The sequence below is a fragment of the Ornithorhynchus anatinus genome, chromosome X1 (genome assembly GCF_004115215.2).
Source record: "Ornithorhynchus anatinus isolate Pmale09 chromosome X1, mOrnAna1.pri.v4, whole genome shotgun sequence".
NCBI classification, from domain to species: domain Eukaryota; kingdom Metazoa; phylum Chordata; class Mammalia; order Monotremata; family Ornithorhynchidae; genus Ornithorhynchus; species Ornithorhynchus anatinus.
In genome coordinates this window covers 57,887,820-57,915,737 of record NC_041749.1, presented here as the reverse complement: position 1 = coordinate 57,915,737, position 27,918 = coordinate 57,887,820, and positions in this window count along the sequence as shown.

Genomic DNA, 27,918 nt, shown 5'->3' with positions numbered 1-27,918 from the left:
CCAATAGTCCAGTTGCCCTGTCTACATCGAATCACCCTGTGATGATTTTGTCTGTAATAGCATTTTGAGAGCGCTTCCTACCCAAGTAGTACTTTTTAAAAGGCTTCAAGCCACACTCTATCTGTGGATACCATCGGAGAAGGTGCAGTGGTTTGGGGTTTTGGTTGGCGCATGGCTTGGACCTTTTTCAGACTGATTTTATCAGCCCAAAGCATTTAGTGTAGCACATGTGTATGCAAAAATGCTAGCCACTAGTGCACAATCGTCTCCTATGAATAAACGCCTTATCGTGACAGTAGAGTTTGCGTATGCTGATGAAGCTTAGAGCTATGCCATATATGGTTTCCCTTAATGGAAACATCTAAGCCAAAACATCTGACAAAGTCAATTCAGCTATGCTGGGGAGCAGCGGCATAGGAAAGAGTCAAAGCCGTATGATCAAGTGATCAAAATGTTGATCAAAGACAATGGCAGAGACTCAAGTTTTTACGGCGCAGAAGAAGGCAATGGTAAACCACTTCCATATCTTTACCAAGAAAACCCTATGGACACACAAACCAGAACGACTTCATTATAGAAGATGGAAAGTTCTGTAGAGGGTGTGTCCATGGAGTCGCTATGGGTCAGAAATGACTAAGCAATTGAAGAAGAAGAAGCACACAATCATCAATAAATAGTAGCTCACAGATGAGAGTTCTTGAGCAAAATCACTGCAAATTCAGGTGTCCTCTGCCTTGGTCATGCAGTTCCAAAACCCCATGTTCTAAATCTTGGAACTCCTCAGTCAGCAAGGTTTTAACTTTTGAGGAAAGTATCAGTGTGGGAACACAACCTTGCTCGGCACCATTTATGACAGCAAAGGGTATTGAGAAGCAGCCTTGATCCAGTATTCTGTTTGTCATTTTGAAAAAAAGCCTCATGATTTTAACAAACTTTTCCATAAGGCAAAGAATGGCCCGTGGGCCATTGTGGTTTAATATTGAGAGACAACCAGAAAGAAGGATATGTAAATGGGAGCAGGAAAGCATTGAGGAGGTGAGGGAGGGAGACTCTTTGGGAAGTTCACATCTGATGTTGGTTCTCCCACTGCATGAGAGTTGCATTCATGCAAAAACAACGTGTTAGGGTAAATTTATGCTGTAGTACTCATCCCATGTAAACACTATGCAAATGAGTGCAGTTGTTTTTTTTAACACTGCATCAGTCTGTATCCTGACAGAAGTGTATTATCAGATACGCAGTCCCTAATTCTGCTGTCATATTCATACTGAAATACATAGTGAAAACGTGCTAGATTGTAAGCATCTTGAGGGTGCTTACATAGACCCCATGTTCCCAAATGTTCTCCCAAATGCTTAGTAATGAATCACTCAGTGGTAGTTATTGATTATTACTGAGTGCAGACCACTGTACTAAGCACTTGGTAGAGAACAATATAACAGAGTTGGTAGACACAATCCCTGCCTACAAGGAGCTGACAGTCTAGGGCAGAGGGCTCTGCATACAGTAAGCACTCAGTAAGAAGTCACTGGGAGATTGTAAAGGGAGGAAGTGAAGGCTGTGAGTATGTATATCAGTCAGGGAGGGGTAACATTACTGAGCTGATGAAAGGACAGAATTATAGCAAGAGAGGTTATGAAGTGATAGAGGTTGGCTTAGTTCTAGATTTCCACCAATGAGGCTCAACTGAACAACTGCAAAAGTGGGAGAAATGAAAATGGGGAAAATCAAGGGCTGATGGTTGGTGGCATGAGAGTGAAAGAGGGATGAGGGCATAGGAGTTGAATTTAGAAGAGGACATTGTTAAGCGTGCAGACCTTTGTGTCTAGACAGAAGGAGGCAATTAGCAAAGTAACTTTGCTCATCTAACACCAACCTACTCACTGCAACTTGAGTTCATCTGACTTGTAGCGATCCCTTGTCCATGTCCTCCCTCTAACCTATAACTCCCTTCCCCCTCACATCCCATGGACCACTACTCTCCCCACCTTCAAAACCCTTCAAATCCTCTACTAAAATCCAAGAGACCTTCCCTGACTAGGCCTTCATTTCCCCTATTCATCCTCCCTTGTACATACCCTATCTCGGTGCCTCAGTTACCTCATCTGTAAAATGGGGATTAAGACTGTGAGCCCCACGTGGGACAACCTGATTCCCTTGTGTCTACCCCAGCTCTTAGAACAGTGCTTGGCACATAGTAAGCGCTTAACAAATACCAACATTATTATTGGATCTGAACCCCTTAAGCATTCGATTTTTGCCACACCCCCAGCACTGCAGCACATATGTAAACATCCAATTTCCCTATATGTGATATATTTTAATGTCTGTTTTTGCCTCTAGACTGTAAGCTACTCGTGGGCAGGGGACATGCCTACCAACTCTATTACATTGTACTGTCTTCCAAGTGCTCTGCATACAATAAACACTCAATAAATGTCACTAATTGATTGATTGATTGAATGAGTTCAAGAGAGGTGCTATAGGATAGGTGGAAAGGGTTCAGAGCTAGAGGCTTCTATGGAGGCTAAGGACAGATTTCAGAGGGTGAGAGAATGTGAATGAGGAAACAGATTTAGAGGTTTGGCCTCAGAGTGGCAATGCACAGTTGGTGAGAGCAAAGGTCTGGGAAGTATAAGGACCAAGGTGTATCCATATTTGTAGTTTATATGGGGCATAGTTGGACATCATTAGATTTGAGTGGAGTATGGAAGCAGGGGGCTGGAAAGTCAGCAGAATTGTCCCTTAAAATGAATATGGTTATGGGATTGAAAATAGTGGGGTTCAAAAGGGCATCAAATTTATCCAGAAATGCAAATGTGGATTTCGAAAGGTAATAGATGATGGCACCTAATAGCTTTAGTGGGAGACAGAAAGAGATTATGTGAACTTCCAGTAATGTGACAATGATCTAAACTGTAAGCTCACTGTGGGCAGGGAATGTGTTTGATGATGTTATATTGTACTCTTCCAAGCACTTACTACAGTGCTCTGCAGTAAATGCTCAATAAACATGATTGACTATGTGGGGAGGTAAGATGGTAGAGTGAAAGGGGCACCAGGGTGGCAAGTCACTGTGAGGTCCTTCGGAATGACACAAGCCCAGCTAAGTGCTTAATGTTCAAATCTCCCACTACCACCACTTACTTATCAACAATATTTATTGAGCACTTACTATATGCAGAGCACTGTACTAAGCACTTTAGAGGAATACAATATAACAGTAGTAGACATATTCCTTTCCCACAATGAGCTTATAGTCTACGGGTCTGGTAGAAGAGAATACCATGCTTCTTCATCATCATCACCATTTGATCAAATAGTATTTACTAAGTGCATGCCCAAAGAACTGTATTGAGAGCAATACAAACATGGCCTGTGTCTCTGAGGTATTCACTTCCTAAAATTTTGAAATTCCACATTCCAGAATGAACCTTAGTGCCCTACTAGACTGCTTTTAGTAATGCTTTTATCACCTGACTACATCCCCAAGCATAAAGCTAGAAGAGTGGTGTTTGAATCTGAACCATCCATTCATAAAACCATTTTGTGGTCTTAAAGTTATTCAGTTTAATGGCAAATTTCATTTCTAAGTGGATTTTAGGTAAATATAATAAGGAGTGTCCCCCTTTGAATGAAAGCCTCTTAGTGTTTGGTGGTAATCTTAATTTCCTGATTGAACAGAAAAAAATGGATTTAGAAGCCTCTATTATTCTAAGAATCAGGATATACCATATTTATGCAAGTATTGTTTTGTGCTCATTATTTCAGATAAATTTTACTTTGAAAGATCTAGGTATATATGATATTTGCAGGAGATCCTTGGAATCACCCCAGGCTCAGAAATGAAACCCAGACATATTCTGAAGAGAGATATCCAGATTTATTTTCTATTAAATAAACTGGATAATTTATATACAAATGTCATCAGAAAAAGAAGTGGAGGCAAGGTTTTTAGGTAGCATAAATGTCTGTTTACTGGAACAGATTGACCTAGAACCAACAAGGAAAGATAACTAACTAGATTTAATTCTTAGTGGACAGGAGCTTTTTCAGGAGATAGATGTGGGAGAGCCACTCTGTAACAGTGATTATGTTTAATAAAATGTAACCTTCTTGCTGGGTAGGAGGCCAAAAACCCAACATAAGGATATTTAATTTTAGAAAATAAAACTATGAAAAAATGTGGACTTTGATAAATAGCTGAAAGGAGGAGATTTTTGAAAGGAGCAAGTGATTTATTACATAGACCTGCACCAGTTAAAAAAACACCAGACTCGAGTAAAATATGGACCACAGAACATCTTGTATGACTACCTGGCAGGATCAAAGAATCCCTCAGGACAAAAAAAATCTCCTTTATTAAAATGGAAAGCCCCCCCCCCCCCGAAGTGAGGAGAGCAAGAAAATTTAATGACTGGTGAGGCAGGTACAAAGAGGAAATTAGGCAGATCAAAAAGAAGTGTGAAAAGCACCTATCCAAAACTAATGATAAAAGATTATTCAAATATATCCAAAGCAAGAAGTTGAATTGGAAATTAGTGGGGCACTTGATGATATTGGGATAAAAGGTGCACTTGGGGATGAAAAGAAAATTGCCCAGAGTCCTCATGGATTTTTTTAGTTTGGGCTTTACTGAAAAAGTTGTTCAAGAGATTCCCAACCCAAAATATTTTTTTTTTGTAGCAAAAGGATAAGAATTGGATCAAATTATGGTGCCAACACAGGCTGTTTTAAATATAATAAACAAAATGGGAACAGTCAATGGGACTAGATGGCATCCACCCAAGAGTTCTGTAGGAACTCAGAAGAGAAGTTCTGGTCCTCCTGGTAAGAATGTGTACCCTATCACTGCAGTCACTGTACTAGTGGAGAAGCAGATTGCCAATTTAACTCTATAAAAAAGGATCTGACAAGTGATCGTAGGACAAGTGATCCTAGGATGTTGCACATCTTTAATGGCAACCTCAAAGGATAAGCAAATGCTGGGATTATCAGGAAAGGGATAAATAATTTTTTTTAAAGTGTATTTTTTTTTGCTATAGGATAATAGGATAGCATAGTAAAGCCAATTTATCTGTTAAGGGTAGTTGTAGTTGCTGTCTTAAGGAGGACATAGAGGTAGAAAAGGTAGAGAAAGCATGATTAAAAAGTGATTAAAAGGCTTGAAGAAGCTCCCATATGAAGAGTGTTCTTAAAGATCAGGATTTTGTTCTGGAAAGACAAAGGTTGAGAAATGACATGATTGAGATTTTCAAAATTAAGAAGGGGGTGGGCATGGCTTAGTGGAAAGAGCATGGGCCCGGGAGTCAGAGGACAAGAGTTCTAATCCTGACTCCACCACTTGTCTGCTGAATGACCTTGAGAAAGTCATGTAACGTCCCTTTGCTTCAGTTACCTCATCCGTAAAATGGGGATTAAGACTCTGAGTCCCATGTAGGACATGGACTGTGACCAATCTGATTAGTTTGTATCTACCCCACAGCTTAGTACAGTCCCTGGCACATAGTAAGCACTTAACAAATACCATTAAAAAAAAGATAGAGCAAAGCAAGAAATGTTGTTCAGCCAATTCCATAATACCAGAGCACCCACTGAAAATGGTATGTTCAAAATGTACAAAAGGAAACACTACTTCACAAAATAGATAAGAAACATTAGGGAAAGCATTACCACAGAAGTTGCACAAAATTATCAGTAAGTATGGATAATGAGTTAGAGATGTAGTGAGAAGTAATTAGAGATATATTGTACATATAACCCCAATCATTAGGATGGATATCAAAAAAGGCAATTATCGCACAGGTTCTGCAAGCATCCTGTTGCCACTATTGGAAAATAATACTGGGTTTGGTGGACCTTTGTCTTTACTTTGTAGTTGCAGGGCACGGCTTCAACTATCATCTCTATGCAGATGACACACAGATCTACATCTCTGCCCCTGTCCTCTCCCTTCCCTTCAGGCTTGTATCTCCTCCTGCCTCCAAGACGTCTCTACCTGGATGTCTGCCCGCCACCTAAAACTCAACATGAGCAAAACTGAGCTCCTCATCTTCACTCCCAAGCCCTGTCCTCTTCCTGACTTCCCTATCACTGTGGATGGTACGACCATCCTTCCTGTCTCTCATGCCCGAGTCATCTTTAACTCGGCTCTCTTGTTCACCCCACACATCCAATCCGTCACCAAAACCTGCCGGTCTCACCTTTATAATATCACCAAGATCCGCCCTTTCCTCTCCACCCAAACGGCTATCTTACTGTTACAGGCTCTTGTAATATTCCTGCTAGATTACTGTGTCAGCCTTCTCTCTGATCTCCTTTCCTTCTCTCTCTCCCTGCTCCAGTCTATTCTTCACTCTTCTGCCCGGCTTATCTTCCTGCAGAAACGCTCTGGGCATGTCACTCCCCTTCTTAAAAACCTCCAGTGGTTGCTCATCAACCTCTGCACGAAACAAAACCTTCTCACTCTAGGCTTCAAGGCTCTCCATCACCTTGCCCCCTCCTACCTCTCCTTCCTTCTCTCTTTCCACTGCCCACCCCACACGCTCCGCTCCTCTGCCGCCCACCTCCTCACCGTCCCCCGTTCTTGCCTATCCCCCCGTCGACCCCTGGGCCACGTCCTCCCACAGTCCTAGAATGCCCTCCCTTCTCACCTCTGCCAAACTAATTCTCTTCACCTCTTCAAAACCCTATTTAAAGCTCACCTCCTCCAAGAGGCCTTCCCAGACTGAGCTCCCCTTTTCCCTCTGCTCCCTCTACCCCTCCCTTCACCTCTCCTCAGCTAAGCTCTCTTTTCCCCCCTTTCCCTCTTCTCCTCCCCCCTCCTTTCCCATCCCTTCAGCACTGTACTCGTCCTCTCAACTGTATGTATTTTCATTACCCTATTTATTTTGTTAATGAGATGTACATCATCTTGATTCTATTTATTTGCTATTTCTTTAATGAGATGTTCATCCCCTTGATCCTATTTATTGCTATTGTTCTTGTCTGTCTGTCACCCAGATTAGACTGTAAACCCGTCAAAGGGCAGGGACTGTCTCTATCTGTTACCAATTTGTACATTCCAAGCGCTTAGTACAGTGCTCTGCACAATTGCTTATATTCTTGATCCAGGCTCTAATCTCTAATCCTGGCTTCACCACTCAACTGCTTTGTGACCTTTGGCAAGTTACAACTTCTGGGTGCCTCAATTTCCTCATATGTAAAATGGGGATTAGAAATTTTTTCCCCTCACCTTCGACTGAGCCTCAAATGGGACTGTGTCCAACTTGATCATCTTGCCCCTAACCCAGTGCTTAGCTAGTGCTTAGCACATAGTATGCACTTAACAAAGTGACTGCTTTCTCTCTAGAGTCCACAGCTGATTGATCTCCCTCACCACTGAAAGCTAGATGGGATTTCTGACTTGAGAGAATTCCACTGTGACTAACATATGATGAAGCCTGAAGTTAAGACATTAGTCAGGAGGACTTTAATGATTGCAACCAATAGGCTCAATTCATAGACCACTTTGAACTCAGCGTTTAGTACAGTGCTTTGCACACAGTAAGTGCTCAATAAATGTGATTGAATGAATGAATGAATTCCATTTTATGTTTCTATCAGTTTCCTTCTTTTTCAGGGTTTGGTCACTAGAGCTGTAATGATGGGCCCATAATCTTCTACCTCCATGGATAGGCAAGCCCTTGAAGAAAGAATATCACCTTTCCTAGGATGGAAAAGAAATGGTCTGGTCTACTAATTGCTATAGAAAGTTCAACACTATACTGAGCTACCTATTCCTAGACTACCACTCCTGAATTCTCATGTTGCAGAAAATTATGAAAATTAAGAATAACATCTAAGTTTCAATGGTAAACTTTCTCTGAGGTTTCATAAACTTGGTGTTCCAGGATTTGGAATTAATCATTCAGTCAATCAATCCATGGTAGTTTTTGAGCACTTACTGTGGGCAGAGCACTATACTAAGGGCTTGGGAGAATACAGTACAGGAATTAGTAGACATGATCCCAGTCCTCAAGGAGCTAAAGTGCTTAGTACAGCACTCTGCACACCATAAGTGCTCAATTAACATCATTGATTTATCTAGTACGACAGACAGACTTTAAAATAAATTACAGACAGGGAAAGCAACAGAGTGTAAGGATATAGACATAAAGGCTCTGGGGGTGGGAGTTGGTTAAGTTAAGAAGCAGTGTGGCTCAGTGGAAAGAGCATGGGCTTGGGAGCCAGAAGTCATGGGTTCGTATCCCGGCTCTACCACTTGTTAGCTGTGTGATGGTGGGCAAGTCACTTCACTTCTCTGTGCCTCAGTTACCTCATCTGGAAAATGGGGATGAAGACTGTGAGCCTCACGTGGGACAACCTGATTAACCTGTATTTACCCCAGCGCTTAGAACAGTGCTCGGCACATAGTAAGCACTTAACAAATACCAACATTATTAAGTGTCAGATTGCTTAGAGGGTATGGACATAAATGTATAGCTGATGCAGAATGGTGGGAAGATAAGAGGCTAGTCAGGAAATGTTTCATTCATTCATTCATTCATTCAATAGTTTCCTGGAGGAGATATGATTTAAACTAGGACTTTGAAGGTGGGAGGAGTGGTGGGCTGTTGGATATGAAGGGGGAGGGAGTTCCAGGCAGGAGGGAGGACATGAGAAAAGAAGTGACAGAGAGATAAGATTAAGCAGAATAAGGAGGTTGGTGTTAGAGGAGTGAAACATGGGGGCTGAGTTGTAGGAGTGCTAATGACTATCTTGAAGACTTTCATGGACTCTTGTAGCCTGTCAAGTTGGGTATTTCCCGATGCATGGAAAGAGTATTCTGAGGACTAATTCTCAGATTCCTAATCACACACTCATGCATGACAAGGTAGTACAATTGCTAGAGCCATTACTATATTTGGAACCATGGCATATATCTGAAGATGTGCCATGCATCAAGAAGATTAATTTGGCTCAAAATGGAAAAGCTTCATATATCCCCTCTGCATCACGCTCCATGCACAAATCCTTGGCTTTTGAGATAAGACTGTTCCCTAAAGACTAAAATATTTTATGAACAATTTAGTTACCTCGACCCCAAAAAATCAGCCATTGAAATTTGTACACTTTAAGGAAATATAGCAACAAGACACATTTCATTTAAAACAAAAAATTATTTAATATAAGGTCAAACTATGGTATACACTGTTGAACCATTTACACAAAGGATCCACAGAAATAGTTTCTAGATAAATGGCAAAGATAGTAGGAGAGGGGCTGCTGATTGAGGTCATTAAAGCCGATGGTGAGAAGTGTCTGCTTAATGCAGACATTGATGGGCAATGAATGGAGGTTTTTGAGGAGTGAAGAATGATTTTTAGAAAAAATGATCTGGGCAGCAGAGTGAAATATGGCCTGGAGAGGGGAGAGGCTGGAGGCGGGGGAGTCAGTGAGGAGGCTGATGCAATAATCCAGATCGGATATGACAAGTGCTTGGATCAGCATGGTAACAGTTTGCATAGAGTAGAAGAGGTAGTGAGTGACTGAATGAATATGTGGGTTGAGAGTCATGAGTTGAGGATAATGACAAAGTTGCAGGTTTGTGACATGGGAAGGATGGTGGTGAACAGTATCAGATTCTCTTTGTTTTACTGTCTATTGCTATTTTTTCTGAAAACAAGTAGCGGTAGACTATGACAAATTTAAGTGTTTGTTTTTCCCGTTAAAAATTCTGCACTCTTGCTACATATTCCATTCTCAGTTTTCTCTAGGGACAAAAGCAACAAGGAAAGAAAATGAATAGATATCAGCCCAAAGTTTTGTGTCCAAGTACTGTAATACCTTGCCATGCTTAAAAGACATTTTTTAGGCCTTAAGAATGTACAAATCAAAAGACCTCTACATTCTCACTTGAGAAGGAATATTTGACAGCTGATATTTATGTGTTTTTTTGAATGGATGCTCAGAGACAAGCTGAAATAACATTTAAAGCCTGAGAGATCACTCCAAAAACTAAGCTTAAAATATGGATTTTGTACCAGTCAGATGTTCGGTAAACTTCCATGCAAATTTCATCCCAAATTGTTACACATTGCACAAATTACATTTATCTAGAAATTATTTTTGAGGATCCTTTGTGTAAATGGTTCAGCAGTATTTACCCTAGATTGAATTTATAATAAATGATTTTTGTTTTGAAGAAAATGTATCTTGTTGCAATATTTCCTTTAAGTATACCAAATTGCAAAAGCTGATTTTGGGGGGGTCAGGGCCACTAAATTGTTCATTAAGCATTTTAGTCTTTAGGGAACAGTTTTATCTCAAGAGCCAAGGATTTGTGCATGAAGGGTGACGCAGAGGGATAGATGAATCTTTTCAATTTTATTGCCAAATTAATCCTCTTGATGCATGGCACATCTTCAGATGTGTGGCATGCTCCCAAATTCAGTCGTGGCTCTAGCAATTGTACTACCCTGTCATGCTTGAGTGTGTGATTAGAAGTCTGAGAATTAGTCTCAGAATACTCTTTCCATGCACTGGGAAACCCCCAGCTCGACAGGCTACAAGCACCAGTGAAAGTCTTCGAGTAGTCACCAGCACTCCTAGAAGGAACTTGCACAGGAGGACTTGTAAATCATTATTATTAAATGTTCTAGAGATCAACAGTACATCTGAAGAAGACTAAGGTTATATACCAAGTTGCACCATGAAACCCCAGACGCAAAGCTTAATACTGTCATCGAATCTTATTAACTAAGGACTATACTTTTCAGTAGTGCAGAGCCAGAAAAATAATTATGAGTGGAAACTAGAAGGACAAGTGTCTTCTGGGAGATTGAAAGGCAGAGGGTGGCAACCTGGACATCGAGCTTTATACCAAACTAAGCAGCTTGGCTTAGTGGCAAGAGCCTGGGCTTGGGAGTCAGAGGACATGGGCTCTAATCCCGGGTCCACCACTTGTCTGCTGTGTGACCTAGGTTAAGCCACTTAGCTTCTCTGGGCCTCAGTTACCTCATCTGTAAAATTAAGACTGTAAGCCCCTCGTGGGACAACCCGCTTACCTGGTAGCTACCCCGGCACTTAGAACCCTACTTGGCACATAGTAAGCACTTAACAAATACCATAATTATTATAATAAAACTGTAGTTAATAATAATGTTGGTATTTGTTAAGTGCTTACTATGTGCAGAGCACTGTTCTAAGTGCTGGGGTAGATACAGGGTCATCAGGTTGTCCCACGTGAGGCTCACAGTTAATCCCCGTTTGACAGATGAGGTAACTAAGGCACTGAGAAGTGAAGTGACTTGCCCACAGTCACACAGCTGACAAGAGGAAGAGCCGCGATTCGAACCCATGACCGCTGACTCCCAAGCCCGTGCTCTTTCCACTGAGCCACGCTTAGTTGTGTCCAACCCGTACCTACCACAAAAGCCACATCCAGATTTTAGAGTTTGAGCAGTATCACCTACCAGCCATATTCAAACATCAGATGGTGAAAAATGACCAACAGAAAATGAGGTGCTGGAAAATGGTCAGTAGACCAAATTAAGGTGCACTGCAATTCACCTTTTCTAGGCAGGACAGTTGAGAAAAATCAATGCTAGCAGGATATCAAGTAACAGTGAATGGAAATAAGACATAGGCAAGGACAAATATTTTAAAGACAACTGAAGTGTAATCATTAATAATATGGTATAGCTGCAGACTATTAGAATACAACAGACCAGCCTGATGCATGGTAATCAGGTTACTCTCTTTAAACAAAGTCTTCAGTAGGTAGGTTCAAGATACCAAGAAGCAGAGTTTGAATTGATCAATCAATAGTATTTATTGAGAGCCCACTGTGTGCAGGGCACAGTGCCAAGTGATTAGGAAAATACAGTAGAATTAGTATTAGAAAATTAGAGAAGCAGCATGGCCTAGTGAAAAGACCACAGGCCTGGGAGTCAGAGGACTTGGGTTCTAATTCTGGCTCCTCTAGTTGTGTGTTGTGTGACCTTGGACAAATCACTTAACTTCTCTGTGCCTCAGTTACCTCATATGTAAAATGGGGATTAAGACTCTAAACCCTATGTGGGATAGGGACTGTGTCCAAACATATTATCTTGTATTTACCCTAGCACTTAGTATAGTGCCTGACACATGGTAAGAGCTGAACAATACCATAAGAAAACAGTAGACAACATTCCTGCCCTCAAGGAGTTTACAGTGTAATAGGGAAGGCAGACAGTGAAATAAAGAACAAGTTGGAGGAAGAAATAGTGTGTAAAGATAAGTACAGAAGTGCTGTGAGTGGGGAGGTGTGAGTCCAAGTGCCTAAGTGACACAGAAGTTCCCAAGTGGCAATTGGTGTTATGTAAAATGGGGAGATGAGAGATTAATTGAAAACAGTAACAGGGTCAGAAAGTGAAAAGAGCATCAGCGTGATAAAATAATATTTCTGTGCCCCCAGTATGGAATGAGTTATAGGCCCAAGATGAGAGAGAGAAGCTGTGGAAATTACCAGGGTATCTCACTGCTCTACATTGCCAGTAGAATCCAGGCCATAGTCCATCTGGGCAAGCTACTGAAAAATACCATTAAACTTACCATCCCTGAATCACAGTGGGGCTTCAGGCCAAAACACAGCTCAGCAGACTAGATCTTTGCACTACAACAAATACAAAAAAGTGGCAGGAAAGAAACACCAAGTATTTCTTGATCTTAGGAAAATATTTGACACCATCAGCAGACTTGGCTCTGGCAATTACTAAGCAAATTTAGCCATCTAGAGAAGATAACTGTAGAATTATCATTGACATCATCAGTACCTATTGAGCAGCGTGGCTCAGTGGAAAGAGCTTGGGCTTGGGAGTCAGAGGTCATGGGTTCTAATGCTGTTCCGCCACTCATCAGCTGTGTGACTTTGTGCAAGTCACTTCACTTCTCTGTGCCTCAGTTACCTCACCTGTGAAATGGGGATTAAGACTATGAGCCCCACGTGGGACAACCTGATCATCTTGTATCCCCCAGTGCTTAGAACAGTGCTTGGCACATAGTAAGCGCTTAACAAATACCATCATTATTATTGAGCATCTACTGGATGGAGAGTATTGTGCCATGTGCCTTAGTCTTGTTGTTAGTCCAGTATACAGAGCACAGGACTCTGCACACAGTAGGCACTCAATAAATATGATTGAATATTCAAGAAGACATGCAGAAGATTATGAACCTCTTTGTTAAATTAGTATCAATCAATCAGTCAATCAATAAATCATATATATTCAGTGCTTACTGTGTGCAGAGTACTGTACTAAGCACTTGGGAGAGTATAATACATCAGAGTTGATAGTCACATTTCCTGTCCACAAGGAGCTTATGAAGTTATGTACCAACATACAGAAAAAGCCTTACCTCCAATTAAAGAGTTTCATTGGCAATGCAACTTTATTCCATTGCTTGTCAGTCAGCCAATCAGTCAGTCAGTCGTATTTATTGAGCTCTTCTTGTGTGCAGAACACTGTACTAAGCACTTGGGAGAGTAATATAACAATAAAACACATTCCCTGCCCACAACAAGTTTACAGTCTAGAGGGAGATACAGACATCAGTATAAATAAATATCACTAGATAGTATACTAGCCAAAGATGCATGTGTTTACCTTGCCAATTCCCCCATTGCACGTTGGAGTGGATCATGAGACAGTGGGGAGGGATAGTAAGCGCAGTATGGGGTTCACAAAACAGATTATCTCTGAGACTTCATCCACAGATACCACTGAGTCCTTTCCTATTGTGTATACTGTTATTGAGTGAGACATAGAAGTGGTTTAGTAGGAGCTGGGGGTCTTTTTCAGTTTCTTGTGAAAGCCAGGGGAAAAGCTAATACAAGCAAACACCAGACTAGCAAAAACAAAAAAGAAATAGTTTTCCTTTATATAACTGAACCAGATCTAAGCCAGACAACAGCTGAAGTATCCAGTTAGGTCCTATAAAGAGCTTTGTGCAAAGGCTATTGTTTCAGAGAGCAGCACAGCATCACCAGATGGTCACTTGTACCTCTGGGCTGATTTGGAAGGTTTGGTTCCCATGACTGTCTGACTGCGAAGCCTACCTCCATCCAGCTGCTGCATTGATAAGTTTGTTTTTTTTCCAAAAAAATGTATAACACAGCACCCATCCCCATGAACCATCCTTCAACAGACTGGATAGTCTCACTATACTGATAGCGACTACACACCTGATCAGCCAACATGCAGTGGGTGCTGCCATCTTTCTATACTATGACTGTTCTTATTGTCACATCCTGCCCTGACCAGTGGGAATGTAATATTGAAGTGACAGTTTTAGATAATAATCATAATAATAATGTTGGTATTTGTTAAGCGCTTACTATGTGCCAAGCACTGTTCTAAGCGCTGGGGTAGATACAAAGTAATCAGGTTGCCCCACCTAAGGGCTCACAGTCTTCATTCCCATTTTACAGATGAGGTAACTGAGGCACAGAGAAGTTAAGTGACTTGCCCAAGGTCACACAGCTGACAGGCAGTGGAGCCGAGATTAGAACCCATGACCTCTGACTCCCAAGCCCGGGCTCTTTCCACTGAGCCCTGCTGCTTCTCACTGAGCCACGCTGCTTCTCTGAGTAGGTTAGAAGAGTTAAAAACCCACACATGTACCACATTCTAGGAGGGAAACCATGCTCTTCTGGAAGCCCACATTTTCTGTACCAGGCAACTGGATGGACATGTATATTTTTATGGTTTTTGTAAAGCACTTACTGTTTGTCAAGCACTGTTCTCAGCACTGGAGTAGACACAAGACAATCAGGCTGGACCCAGTCCCATATAGAAAAGAAACATCTTAAGAGTTCAAACTATCACTTTTTTTTTTTGCTGTTATAGCATACTCTCCCAAGCACTTAATACAGTGTTCTGCACAGAGTAAGCACTCAATAAATATGATTGATTGGTTATTAATTAGTAATATCAGGTCTGCTGATGGTACCAAATTATTTTGTAAGATATAGAGATACAGTAGGAAGGCATAGATATTATAGCTTATTCAAATGCCTTGAACCTACATGAATGCTCACAATTTCAGGCTGAAATGGGGACACATCTTATCCTCAGGAATGATTCCAGGTAAGCTCAAGGACAGGTCTCAGATCTGGGAATGGTTTCAGTCTATTTTCATGGTATGGTACACAGTCAGGAATGGGTCTGTGCCCTGCCTATTGTGAAATGCACGAACTCTTAGAGGCAACTGTGCAGAAAGTGCATTCCTCTGTCTCTATAAACCCCACAGGGAAAGATTCTGTTTGGTGAAACTTTCAGTAGGCTCTCTACTGCAGCTTGCTCAGAGGAGAATACACAGGGATGAACCAGCTCTGGGGTGCCTTGAGGAGCTGTATCCCCCTCTGTTCCATCCATCCCAGGAATAAGACATCCTTTCATACTAAACATCAGTTCAGAATGGAGTCTTACACTCACATCTCACACAAATCCTTTGAGAGAGGCGGAAGTCCCTTCAGGGGCAGGGAGGTAGTGTCATACAGCAAATGGAGGGTTTAGAACTGAAAAAGAGACTCATCTGCCCCACTAAATAATTTTGTGGGTTTTTCCATATTTTGGAGTGGGGATTAAGCTTAGAATTGGTGGAGAGCAGAGAGATACAGTTGGTGCAGGAAAGTGTGGATAAGAAGAGTCTGGTGATTCTGACACAAATTTGGTGCACTGATCAGATGGCTTTTCGATCTCGTTTCTCTATTTGATGTGCCAGGAGACAGAGTTTGCAGTAGGGCAAGTAGCCCGTTGAATACTTCATTTATTCTTCTAGTTCTAACTACACTTATCTGCTATTGTACTGGGTAGAAAACAAGGGATTCAAATGGACTCATTTCTCACAGTGGAGTTCTTTAAAGATTTTAGGCAACAGATACTGAGAAAGAAGACAAGTGTACATGTCTCTTTGTAATATGCATACCAAAACCTCATGGTTCAATAAAAGAAATGAAAGATAGCACAGTTCTTTTTTCAGCTGGAAAATACACATTTGGTACAGAGTATTTGGGAGTTATGTAAAGAATAAACACATATACAACACTTCCTACCCTGCTAAAAATATCTTTAAAATATGATATTGATGGGGATTATAAGGGCCACCAGATTTCTGTATGGCTAGGGTTGTACTACTTCTATATGTAAGTATTTATGTATGTAGATATGTACTTATGTATGTATGCAGCTATACAAATGTACACATATGTATGTTTTTCATTCACTATCCTTCTTCAAATTTGGAGCAGGCTGCATGGAGTAAAATGACTGTTTACCATTAGCTAGCTGAAGGAAAGAAAATATGGTTACTATCATTTAAAAAGGTTTAGACCCTTAATCAGTAATTATATTAAATATCAGAATACTCCAGCTAGCATTTTTGAACATCCATTAAATGAAACTGTCATTTTCATGTCTCCGTGTCTCTTTCCCTGTAGTATTTGTTTGTGTGTGTGTGATATAAGCCTCAGTTTACTTGGGAAATACATTATAGTTGAGAGCTGAGCAGTCTCTTGAGCAAACTCTTGCAGACTTTGTTTGGAGTACTGAGGCTGAGCTGAGGTGGCAAGTACTGAGACACACCCCCTAGTTATGGAAAAATATGCTTTCTCCAGTTTTTTACTTTGATTGAATTTAAATATCTATCTTTGTTCCACTTTGATTTTTATTTTGCAAAAGACTGTTAAAGATTGGGAATTTGGGAAGATATGAGCTAGGTGACTTTTAAACATATTTGCCTGCCCTTATCAGTTTATCGAGATCCTAAAGCTACTCCACAATGGCCAGTCATGTCAATATGAAGGTGTGTTATGCCTGCCACAGCCCTGATTATTATTATATCTAATCTTGTTCAATCCATCCTACACAGGCATGCTTGAAAATATAACAGAAGACCTGAAAGTTCTGTCAGAATACAATTCCAGACCTCCAGAAAACTCTTCCAATAAAGAGCATCATCAAAAATCCTTCAATCATTCACACAGGACCTTCCAACTGCTTATGGCTGTGCCCTAGAAATTACATGGAAAGAAGACACAAGAAGCAATTGGATAACAGTTAACCAGAGAAAGACAGAATTTATGTTTTTAACTTGTTCCTGGCAAGACATACACCTAACTGAGGTATACAGTTATTCTTCTACTTAAGCAGTATATTAGACAGGGAAAAAGAAGACAAATAAATAGAAAATCAAATCAAGAAAGCCAACATATCCTTTGAGAGTCATGGCATCCTGATTCAGACCAAACTGAAGGTCTAAAGAGCAACACAATGGCCTAGCTTTCTATATGGCTACTGAACCTGAACCTAGCACTAATGCCATATACACTTACTGAACAGTTAATAATAATAATGATGGTATTTGTTAAGTGCTTACTATGTGCAAAGCACTGTTCTAAGCACTGGGGGAGATATAAGGTGATCAGGTTGTCCCACGTGAGGCTTACAGTGTTACTCCCCATTTTACAGATGAGGTAACTGAGGCACAGAGAAGCAAAGTGACTTGCCCATAGTCACACAGCTGACAAGTGGCATAGCCGGGATTAGAACCCATGATCTCTGACTTCCAAGCCCGGGCTCTTTCCACTTAGCTATGCTGCTTCTCTAATAATGATAGCATTTGTTAAGCACTTACTGTGTGCCAAGCACTGCTCTAAGCGCTGGGGTAGGTAGTCAGGTAGTCCCACTTGGGGCTCACACTCTTAATGAGGGAACTGAGGCATCGGGAAGTGAAGAGATTTGCCCAAAGTCACACAGCAGAGAAGTGGCGGAGCCGGGATTAGAACCCACGTCCTCTGACTCCCCAAGCCCGTGCTTTTACCTCTAAGCTACGAGTTCCACCAGTTTGATTTATATCCATTCTTAATACCAAGTTTCAAGGTAGCAGTGTGACCTAGTGGAAAGAGCATGGGCCTGGGAATCAGAGGACCTGGGTTTTAATCCCTGCTCTACCACTTAGTCTGTGTGACTTTGGGCGATTCACTTAACTTTTCTTTGCCTCAGTTATCTTATCTGTAAAATGGGGATGAGGAATGTGAGCCCTGTGTGGGACAGGGACTATGTTCAACCCGATTATCTTGTATCAACCCCGGTTCTGCAGCCTGGCTTGGTGGAAAGAGCATGGGTTTGGGAGTCAGAGGTCATGGGTTCTAATCCCAGCTCCACCACTGATCAGCTGTGTGACTTTGGGCAAGTCACTTGACTTCCTGTGCCTCATTTACCTTATCTGTAAAATGGGGATTAAGACTGTGAGCCCCACGTGAGACAACCCGATTACCTAGTATCTACTCCAGCGCTTAGAAGAGTGCTTGGCACATGGTAAGCGCTTAACAAATGCCATCATTGTTGTTATCATTATTACAGTGCCTGTCAGTGCTTGGCACATAGGCACTTAACAAGTATCATTTTTAAAAAAAGTTCTTAGCAATGAGATCTTACAGTAGTCAGTCCATCAACCCATCACATCACATCTTTGCAGAAGAGCACATTTTAAGTAAATAGGCAATAAATAGAAGACTACCCAAAACTAGTTGTAAAGTAACTGAAATTGAGGGTTGTAAATTGCCAGGATAGAAGGAATGCTTTCAGATGCAATCCATGGACAGCTAGGATAGACCAGTAGCAGAGAGATAGACCTTGGATAAAGGGCTGGTTTCAGACCATAAGCAAGATGAGCTGTTGCCTTAGGGCACCATGCAGGATCTTACTAAAATGACATTCACTCAGCCTTTCCAATACATGGAAGCCAGGCAGTTTCTCTCAAAGATGGCCCCTCTGCTGCCCTTCTCAAAGATGACTAAGTAGGTAAAGGTACCTTTCTCAAAGATAGCAGCACATTAAAAGTGATCTGTTAGCTGGGATTAAATCACGGTCCCAGAGCCAAACTTCCCTGGGTCCTTGGTGGAGGAGTGGCTGCAAGGACTGTGGGGATTGTTGCAGAGTTGCACTAGTAGAGATGTGCCCTTTCTCAAAATATTGCCAATCGCATCATTATGTTATTTTGTAGGTGTGCACAGCTCAAGTTAATGATGTCATGTGGAATGTGGAGACTGGCCCTTTTGGCCCTGCCTAAGGGAGGCCAATTGTTTAAAGTTGGCCTTGCTGGGATCCCACAATTCGAAGCATAGAATCAGAGAGCCGGAAGGGCCTTGAGAAATTATCTGGCTCAAACTCCTAATTCCAGACAGATGAATGTCTAAACCATCCAGAGCAGATGGCTGTTTATTCTTTCATTAATTAGTGATATCCAAGAGACACCCCAATCTCTATTCTAGCCCATTCCATTGTTTTATCATCCTAATAAATAAGAAGTTATTTCTGTGTCCAACCCAAATCTCCTCTATTCAATGCCTATTTCTTCTTATTTAGAGATGAAAGGCTGGGAAATTTTCTCTCCATTGAAATTCCTAAGTTATTAAATAAGTATGGAGTCTTCTCTTCTTCAAGTTAAACAACCACATTAATCAATCAATCAGTTCAACAAGCAATCATATTTATTGTGCACAGAACACTGTACTAAGCACTTGTGAAAGGACAATATAACAGAGTTGGTAGACGTATTCTCTGCCCACAATGAGCTCAGAGTCCAGAGGAGATTATTTTCATTTTTAAGCTCCTTGAGGGTAGGTACCAAATTGGTTATATCTATTGTACTCTCATCCAAGGGTTTAGTACAGTGCTCTGCATACAGTAGAATGCTCTCAATTAGAATGTAAGGTCTTCATGGACAGGGAACATGACACCTTCAGCAGACCAAGTTCTGGAAATTGCTAAGTGAATGTGACTGTCCTGAGAAATATACTAAGAATCTTAAGATACTCCATGATAGAATAGCTGGTCAAGTTAGAGGTGAAGGAACCCTGTCTAATCCTTTCCCCAATATTGTCAGAATTAAGAAGGTCTGTGTGGTAAGTCTGGTCCTGTTTAATTTAGGCAGCAGAGCCTAGGGGAAAGAGCACAGAACTGGGAGTCAGGAGGCCTAGATTCTAGTCCCGGCTCTGCCACTTTCCTCGTGTGACCTCGGGCAAATCACTTCACTTCTCTGTACCTCTTTGTAATGTGAATAAAATATTCCCCTCTCAGACTGTAAGCCTTCTCCCACTTAGACCATAAACCCTATAGAGAACAATGACTGTGTCTGATCTATTTATCTTGTATCTAAAATAGTGCTTCACACATAGTAAGAACTTTAATAAATGTCATGGTTATTATAACTAACTCCACCGCAGCCAAGAAAAGCATCCATGGTAACTGCTTCCTTCCCTCCCACCAATGACAGTCCCTTTTTCCAGCATGCTCCACGCGCACCAGCCAGGGATAAAAGCTGCTCTGGTGAGCTCTCAGACCCCTCCACTGAACAACCAGCCATATTGCCATCCCAAGAACTGGCACGTGCTCTCCTCCATGCCATCAAGGAGACTCCATCCCATCCTGCTTTGCACCACCCAGTGGGAAAGAGAAAAACACCCACAGCATAAAGCCTCCATAAAACCCCTGGAAGACTGGTGGCTGCTAAAGTGGTTGCTGTGGCTACTATGGGTGTACCTTGGACTCCAATCCCTAAGAAGCCTTAAATTCTGTTCCTCTAACCATAACATGCTACTGGTTTTGATTTTATTTTTGTGTATTTGTCTGGGTTGTTTTAATGTTTCACCTTTCTGTTGGGTCTGTCTCCAGTCCCTTTTCCCAACTTATACTCTTAGATTATGAGCCCCCTGAGGGACAGGGATCGTGTCTAATTCCCACCCATGTACTACCTCCCAGTGCTTAGTAAGTACAGTGCTCTGCACACAGTAAGAACTTAATAAATACTATCCCTACTACTGTTATCATGCTGCTATGCTTGAGGATTCAATGTGAGATCTGCAAGTTGGAATCAGAATATGCTTCCAATCCATTGGAAAACACCTTTTTCTCAATAGACCAATCAAATGGGCAGACAGGAAGAAAGATGAAATAAGAGATGAAGTGGCAGAAGATGAATTGATTACTTTGAATAATTATTTAATTTCATTTCTCAAATGATCCAAAATCTATTTTCAGATCATTTAAATTTAGCTATCCCATTTTGATCCTTGTTTCAGAATGTCTACAAAGGCAGCTATGTTCCCAGAGTCATCATGACATGTTTATTGCTTATTTATGCTGTCTATAGTGAACTATAGATTGAGGAAATTTCAAGTTCATTAAGTGGGTGATCAATCAACATTTCTACTGCAGCAAAACAGTGATATAAGATCATTGCAGTTTAACATAGCTAAAGATATACAAATGGACTGTGAAACACCTTCGAATGAGCCCTCTCTTCCTCATTTATTCTAAGTAATACCAAGGACTGTGATAAAATATTTTTACAGTGTTTTCATTGTCACTCTCGTAAATTAACTGCCATCATAAAGCTGGGCCCAATGTTAAACTCCTCTGGGTATGCTATTTATAATGATACCAAATGTGTGTACCTTTGAGGGAGTACTTAGGGCCTCAAAAGACACAAAGCTCTTCTGTTTTATCAGTCTTGAATTTTGTAACACAAAGGGTATGCAGCAATCATCCTGACATTGTCATTTTTCAACTACTTTTATTGAAATGACATTCTGTCATGTATAGAACACAAACTAAGACTTGCATAATATTTAGAAACTTTCATCCTCTATGTTTTGCAAACCAGTTTTGCAAGAGAACAAGAACAATAGTTTTGAATGCATAGAAATACAACTTTTCCTATAGTATATACTGTCAACGATTAGCTTCAGCAGCTGTAGTAGTAGAACTTAGTATTCTTCAAGCATTCATTTGATGCAGTGCCCCCTACTAGGCACTTGGAAAGTTCAGAATGAAGAAGTGATAGGATCTCTGACTACAAAGACCTTACTCCCTAATAGGGGATAAACATAATGTTTACAAGAGTGGTCAAAATAATATTTGAATGTACAACTGAATATACAAAAATGGTGAGGATGGGTATAAATCAATCAACTGTATTGAGCACTTACTGTGTGCAGAGCACTGTACTAATGGCTTGGGAAAATACAATTTAACAGTTGGTACTCATTCAACTCAGTCAATCATATTTATTAAGTGTTTATGGTGTGCAGAGCACTGTACTATGCGCTTGGGAAAGTACAATATGAAAATAAACAGTGACATTCCCTGCCCACAGTGAACTCACTGTCTAGAGCCGGGGAGAGACAGACATGAATACAAATAAATAAAATTGCAGATATATACATAAGTTCTGTGGGGCTGGGAGACAGGGGAAGAACAAAGGATGCAAGTCAGGGCAACACAGAAGGGAGTGGGAGAAGAAGAGGAGGATAGTCTGGGAAGGCCTCTTGGAGGAGATGTGTCTTCATTAAGGCTTTGAAGAGGGGAAGAGTAATTATCTGTCAGATTTGAGGAAGAAGGGAGTTCCAGGGCAGAGGCAGGATGTGGGCCAGAGATTGATGGCAAGACAGGTGAGATCGAGGCACAATGAAAAGGTGAGCACTAGAGGAGCTATGTGTATGGGCTGGGTTGTAGAAGAAGGGAAGCGAAGTGAGGTAAGAGGAGACAAGGCAACGATGAGGAGCTTTTGCTTGGTAGGTATGTTCCCTGCCCAGAGTGAGCTTACAGTCTAGAGACATTTTATGTGAAAGTTGTTGCACTTTTCCCATCATCAGTTCCCAGGCCATAGTTTTCTGTGTCCCTCAGTGCTCACACTTTCACTAAAGGTTGACCCATGAATATATTTATAAATATATTCATTCATTCAATAGTATTTATTGAGCACTTACTATGTGCAGAGCACTGTACAAGCACTTAGAGTGTACAATTCGGCAACAGATAGAGACAATCCCTGCCTATTGACGGGCTTACAGTCTAATCGGGGGAAACAAACAGACAAAAACGAGACAACTTAATCACGATAAATAGAAGCAAGGAGATGTACACCTCATTAACAAAATAAATAGGGTAATAAAAATATATAAAAATGAGCACAATGCTAAGGGGAGGGGAAGGGAGAGGGGGAGGAGCAGAGGGAAAGGGGGGAAAGGGGGCTCAGCTGAGGGGAGGGGAAGAGGGAACAGAGAGGGAGCAGAGGGAGCAGAGGGAAAAGGGGAAGCTCAGTCTGGGAAGGCCTCTAGTGGAGGTGAGCTCTCAGTAGGGTTTTGAAGAGGGGAAGAGAGTTAGTTTGGTGAAGGTGAGGAGGGAGGACATTCCAGGACAGTGGGAGGACGTGGGCCAGGGGTCGACGGTGGGATAGGCATGAACGGGGGATGGTGAAGAGGTGAGCGGCAAAGGAGCAGAGCGTGCAGGGTGGGCATTAGAAAGAGAGAAGGGAGGAGAGGCGGAAGGGGGCAAGGTGATGGAGAGCCTTGAAACCCAGAGTGAGAAGTTTTTGTTTTGTGTGGAGGTTGATAGGCAACCACTGGAGGATTTTAAGGAGGGGAGTGACATGACCAGAGCGTTTCTGCAGGAAGATGATAGGGGCAGCGGAATGAAGAATAGAATGGAACGGGGAGAGAAATATATATATAGCTTAGAGTACTAGGAGATCAATTAAAGAAGGGCTTGTTGGAGGAGATGGGAGAATGGGCAGAAGCAGCAATAATAATAATAATGGCATTTGTTAAATGCTTACTATGTGCAAGACACTGTACTAAGCTCTGGGGTGCATACAGGCAAATTGGGTTGGACACAGTCCCTGTCCCACATGGGGCTTGCAGTCTCAATCCCCATTTTTCAGATGAGGTAACTGAGGCATAGAGAAGTGATGTGACTTGCCCAAAGTCACACAGAAGACAAGTGGCAGAGCAGGGATAAGAACCCAGGACCATGACTTCCAGGCCTGTGCTCTATCCACTATGCCATGCCACTTCCTATGTGTTTATGTATAGGTAAAAATGCTAATCTGAGGACGGTGATATTTCCTGTAATTTGGTCAAGCACTTTCTTAGGGGAAGGAGGTTTAAAGTTTTCAGTTCACTGCTATTAATGTTCTCTTCTCCATGTCCTTTTGACAGCAAGAGGTTTCATTAAGTTCAATGTTATGCACTACTTTATCCCTCCATGTGTCATGACCCTGATCCTGAGCCAAGGACTCCCAAGTTGCTGTATTTATTCATTCATTTGTTCATTTATCTATTCATTTATTTTTAAGTAGTCTTCAAGGATATCTTCATAAGATGTTCTCTGTTTTCTAAAGCACTCAGGAATGAAGCAGTTCATCAAGCAATTCTTGAGAAGGAGCATGGTCTAGTAGAATTAACATGGGTCTTGGAATCAGGAAAACTTAGTTCTAATTTTGCTTCTGCTGCTTGCCTGCTGGGTGACCTTGGGCAACTCACTTAATATTTCTAAGTTTTGGCTTCCTCCCCTGTAAAATGAAGATTACGTACCTGTTCTCCCTTCCCCTTAGACTGTGATTCCCATCCATCTGGGACAGTAACTGTGTCTTTCTGATAATAATAATGATAATGATGGTATTTATTAAGCGCTTACTATGTGCCAAACACTGTTCTAAGCACTGTAGTAGATTCAAGGTAATCAGGTTGTCCCACATGGGACATGTCCCACAGTCTTCATCCCCATTTTACAGATGAGGTAACTGAAGATGCATTCTGAGGATGCATTGTATCTATCCCAGCAAGTGACACATAGTAAGCACTGAACAAATGTTATTATTATTATTATCACTATTATTATCCCTATTATATAGCAGAGACTTTGGGAATATCATCATAAATGTTCCTTATTGAGTCTTTACTTTATGCAGAGTGTACTGTAATAAGCACTTGGGGTAGTGTAATATAAGAGTTGATAGACATATCCCCTACCCACAGGAGCTTACAGTCTATCAAAGCAAAAAGATGACTTTTTTTTTAGAAGAGGCAGTTGTGTAAGCAGTAGTCTCTTTAGATTCACCTGTAGGCATGAAAAAACTCTCCCTAAATAGTGTGTTCTCTGAATTGAAGAGCAATTGGGTTTTCTTCACGGTTGCATGGGTGGAGGGAGCCCAGACTGAACTGGACTTTCAGGACTTAGAAATTGTTACCTAGCTTCCTGAGGGGTGGGGAGAACCCAGATTGTCCCCCTCGGGTTCTGAGTCCTAGAGATCTGCTGGAGCTGGGTCTGATTCCTTTGTGTCCGTTGTCCAAAGAAGTGGATTCAAATATGGAAAGCTTGGGTGTAACTGCACCAGGCCCAATATATGGAATGGGTCACCAGTTCCCTGTGATTGATTGATTACTGATGTATTGATTGATCATATTGTACTTTCCCAAGTGCTTAGTGCAATGCACACAATAAGCACTCATAAATACCATTGATTGATGGATTGATTGATGCTTGATTAATTTGAACCTGGCTTCAAAGCTCTCCATCATCTTGCCCCCTCCTACCTCACCTCCCTTCTCTCCTTCTACATACCAGCCCACACACTGCACTCCTCTGGTGCTAACCTTCTCATTGTGCCTCATTCTCGCCTTCCCGCCATCGACCCCTGGCCCACATCCTACCTCTGGCCTGGAAGGCCCTCCACCCTCAAATCCGCCAAACAATCACACTTCTCCCATTCAAAGCCCTACTGATGGCTCACACTCCTCCAAGAGGCATTCCCAGACTAAGCACTCCTTTTCTTCAGCTCCCTCTCCCTCCACATCATCCTGACTCACTCCCTTTACTCTACACCCCCTCCCCACCCCATAGCACTTGTGTATATATGTACATATCCATAATTCTATTTATTTATATTGATGCCTCTTTACTTGTTTTAATATGGAAATATCTTTAATTCTATTTATTTATATTTACACCTGTTTATTTGTTTTGATGTCTGTCTCCCCCTTTCTAGATTGTAAGCCTGGCTTGGGTTGTCTCTCTTTATAGCTGAATTGTACTTTCCAAGTGCTTAGTACAGTGCTTTGCACACAGTAAATGCTCAATAAATATGATTGAATGAATGAATGAAGCCTCCCTCCTGCCTAGAGCTCCCTCCCACTTCACAATTGGATGACCACTACTATCCCCATCTTCAAAGCCCTACTAGAATCACATCTCCTTCAGGAGCCCTTTCCTCATTAATTTTTTATATTCCCTAATCTATACCCTACCCCTACTGCCACTTGAACACTTCTGTGTCACTTGCACCTCACCCCATTAAGGAAATCACTCTTCCCTGCACACAGCATCTATACACATGTCTTTAAACTCTGTTGCTTTTTTATGGTATTTGTTAAGTGCTTACTATGTGTCAGTCACTATACTAAGTGCTGGGATAGATACAAGATAGGTTGGACACAGTCTATGACCCACATGGAGTTCACAATCTTAATCCCCATTTTATAGATGATGGAAGTAAGGCATAGAGAAGTGAAGGGATTTGCCCAAGGTCAGACAGCAGGTGCATGGCTAATTAAATCAACATTCCACCATTGCATTTAATGCTTATCTAGAGTCTATTTATAATGCTATCTGACCTCTTTTACATTATTAAATCTTGAAAGACTGCTCACCATCTGCAACTTGAGCCTGTTGGTCCTACCTTCAAGTTGTCAACTTGTGTCTTGTCTTTTGTACACAGATACATTATTATTATATCTGCCCCAGTGCTTAGTACAGTGCCTGGCACTTATTTTAACAAATAGCATAAAAAAGATTGTGGCTTCTGGTTTAAAGGCTTAAAAATGAATTGTTTCAAAGGGGAGGCCACTGGAAAAGGCTAGGCACTGACCACCAAGGATAATAATAATAATAATGTTGGTATTTGTTAAGTGCTTACTATGTGCAGAGCACTGTTCTAAGCACTGGGGTAGATGCAGGGTAATTGGGTTGTCCCACATGAGGTTCACAGTTAATCCCCATTTTACAGATGAGGGAACTGAGGCACAGAGAAGTTAAGTGACTTGCCCACAGTCACACAGCTGACAAGTGGCAGAGTCCGGATTCGAACCCATGATCTCTGACTCCCAAGCCCGGGCTCTTTCCACTGAGCCACGTGACTGACTGGGGAGATTGGATTGCCTATGTCCACTAAGGTTTCAGAGCAGCTACTTCTCACTCCTGGTCAGTCCTAAATCCTCTACTACCACCCATTTCTCAGGCTTCTGCTTCCCAGGGATTCCTGAGTAGGTAGTACAGTTGAAAAATGCACCTCCATTTTCCTTGCCACCCACACTCCAGCTCTCCCAACAGCTCAGAGCTTGTGACTTGGGTGGGGATCCAATAAGAGGTGGAGCCAGACAAGGCATGGTTTGGGGGAGGTTCAGCAGCTGAGTATAGTTACTAGCAAAGACCTCCTAGATTTCACTGAAACAGAAAACCTCCAGCCCTGCACTCTCCAAACTGTTGATGAAGTCATAGCAAATATCAGATACTTCACTTCCTGAAGTCAACAAAACCAGTTCTGTTTTAGAGGAACTTTAATTAATTATGCCTTTATTTTTTGTTTACAGTCCATTTTTACTCATATTTTTCTTATAAGAATTAAGTATCTCTTCAAGCCTTTGGTCACAATCTTCTTGAAAGTAAATTTACTTGGTCTTTATACGTGAATTATGTAAAATATAAAGGTAGACAAAGTAATGGAAAGAAATGGAAATGCCAGTTGACAACAGAGTTTGACTTTGGTTTAATGTTGACAGTCTTTTGCAATTATCTTGACTCTTATCGCTTCATCCAGTGGTTCTTGCTCAAGTTTAGAGGGAGGTTAATTGAAAAATGAGTTGTCTTGCCAAAGATAGATTTGCCCCCACTCCCCCAAAAAAATAATAATAACAAGGATATAACTTGAGTTAGAAAAAAAAATCAGTAGACATCATCACCCATTTTTACTCTAATAAAAGTGATTATTCTTGCTTGACTGCCCTCTGCTGGAATTCCTGAATTATACAGTTTGTGTACCAAAGACAAGACACAA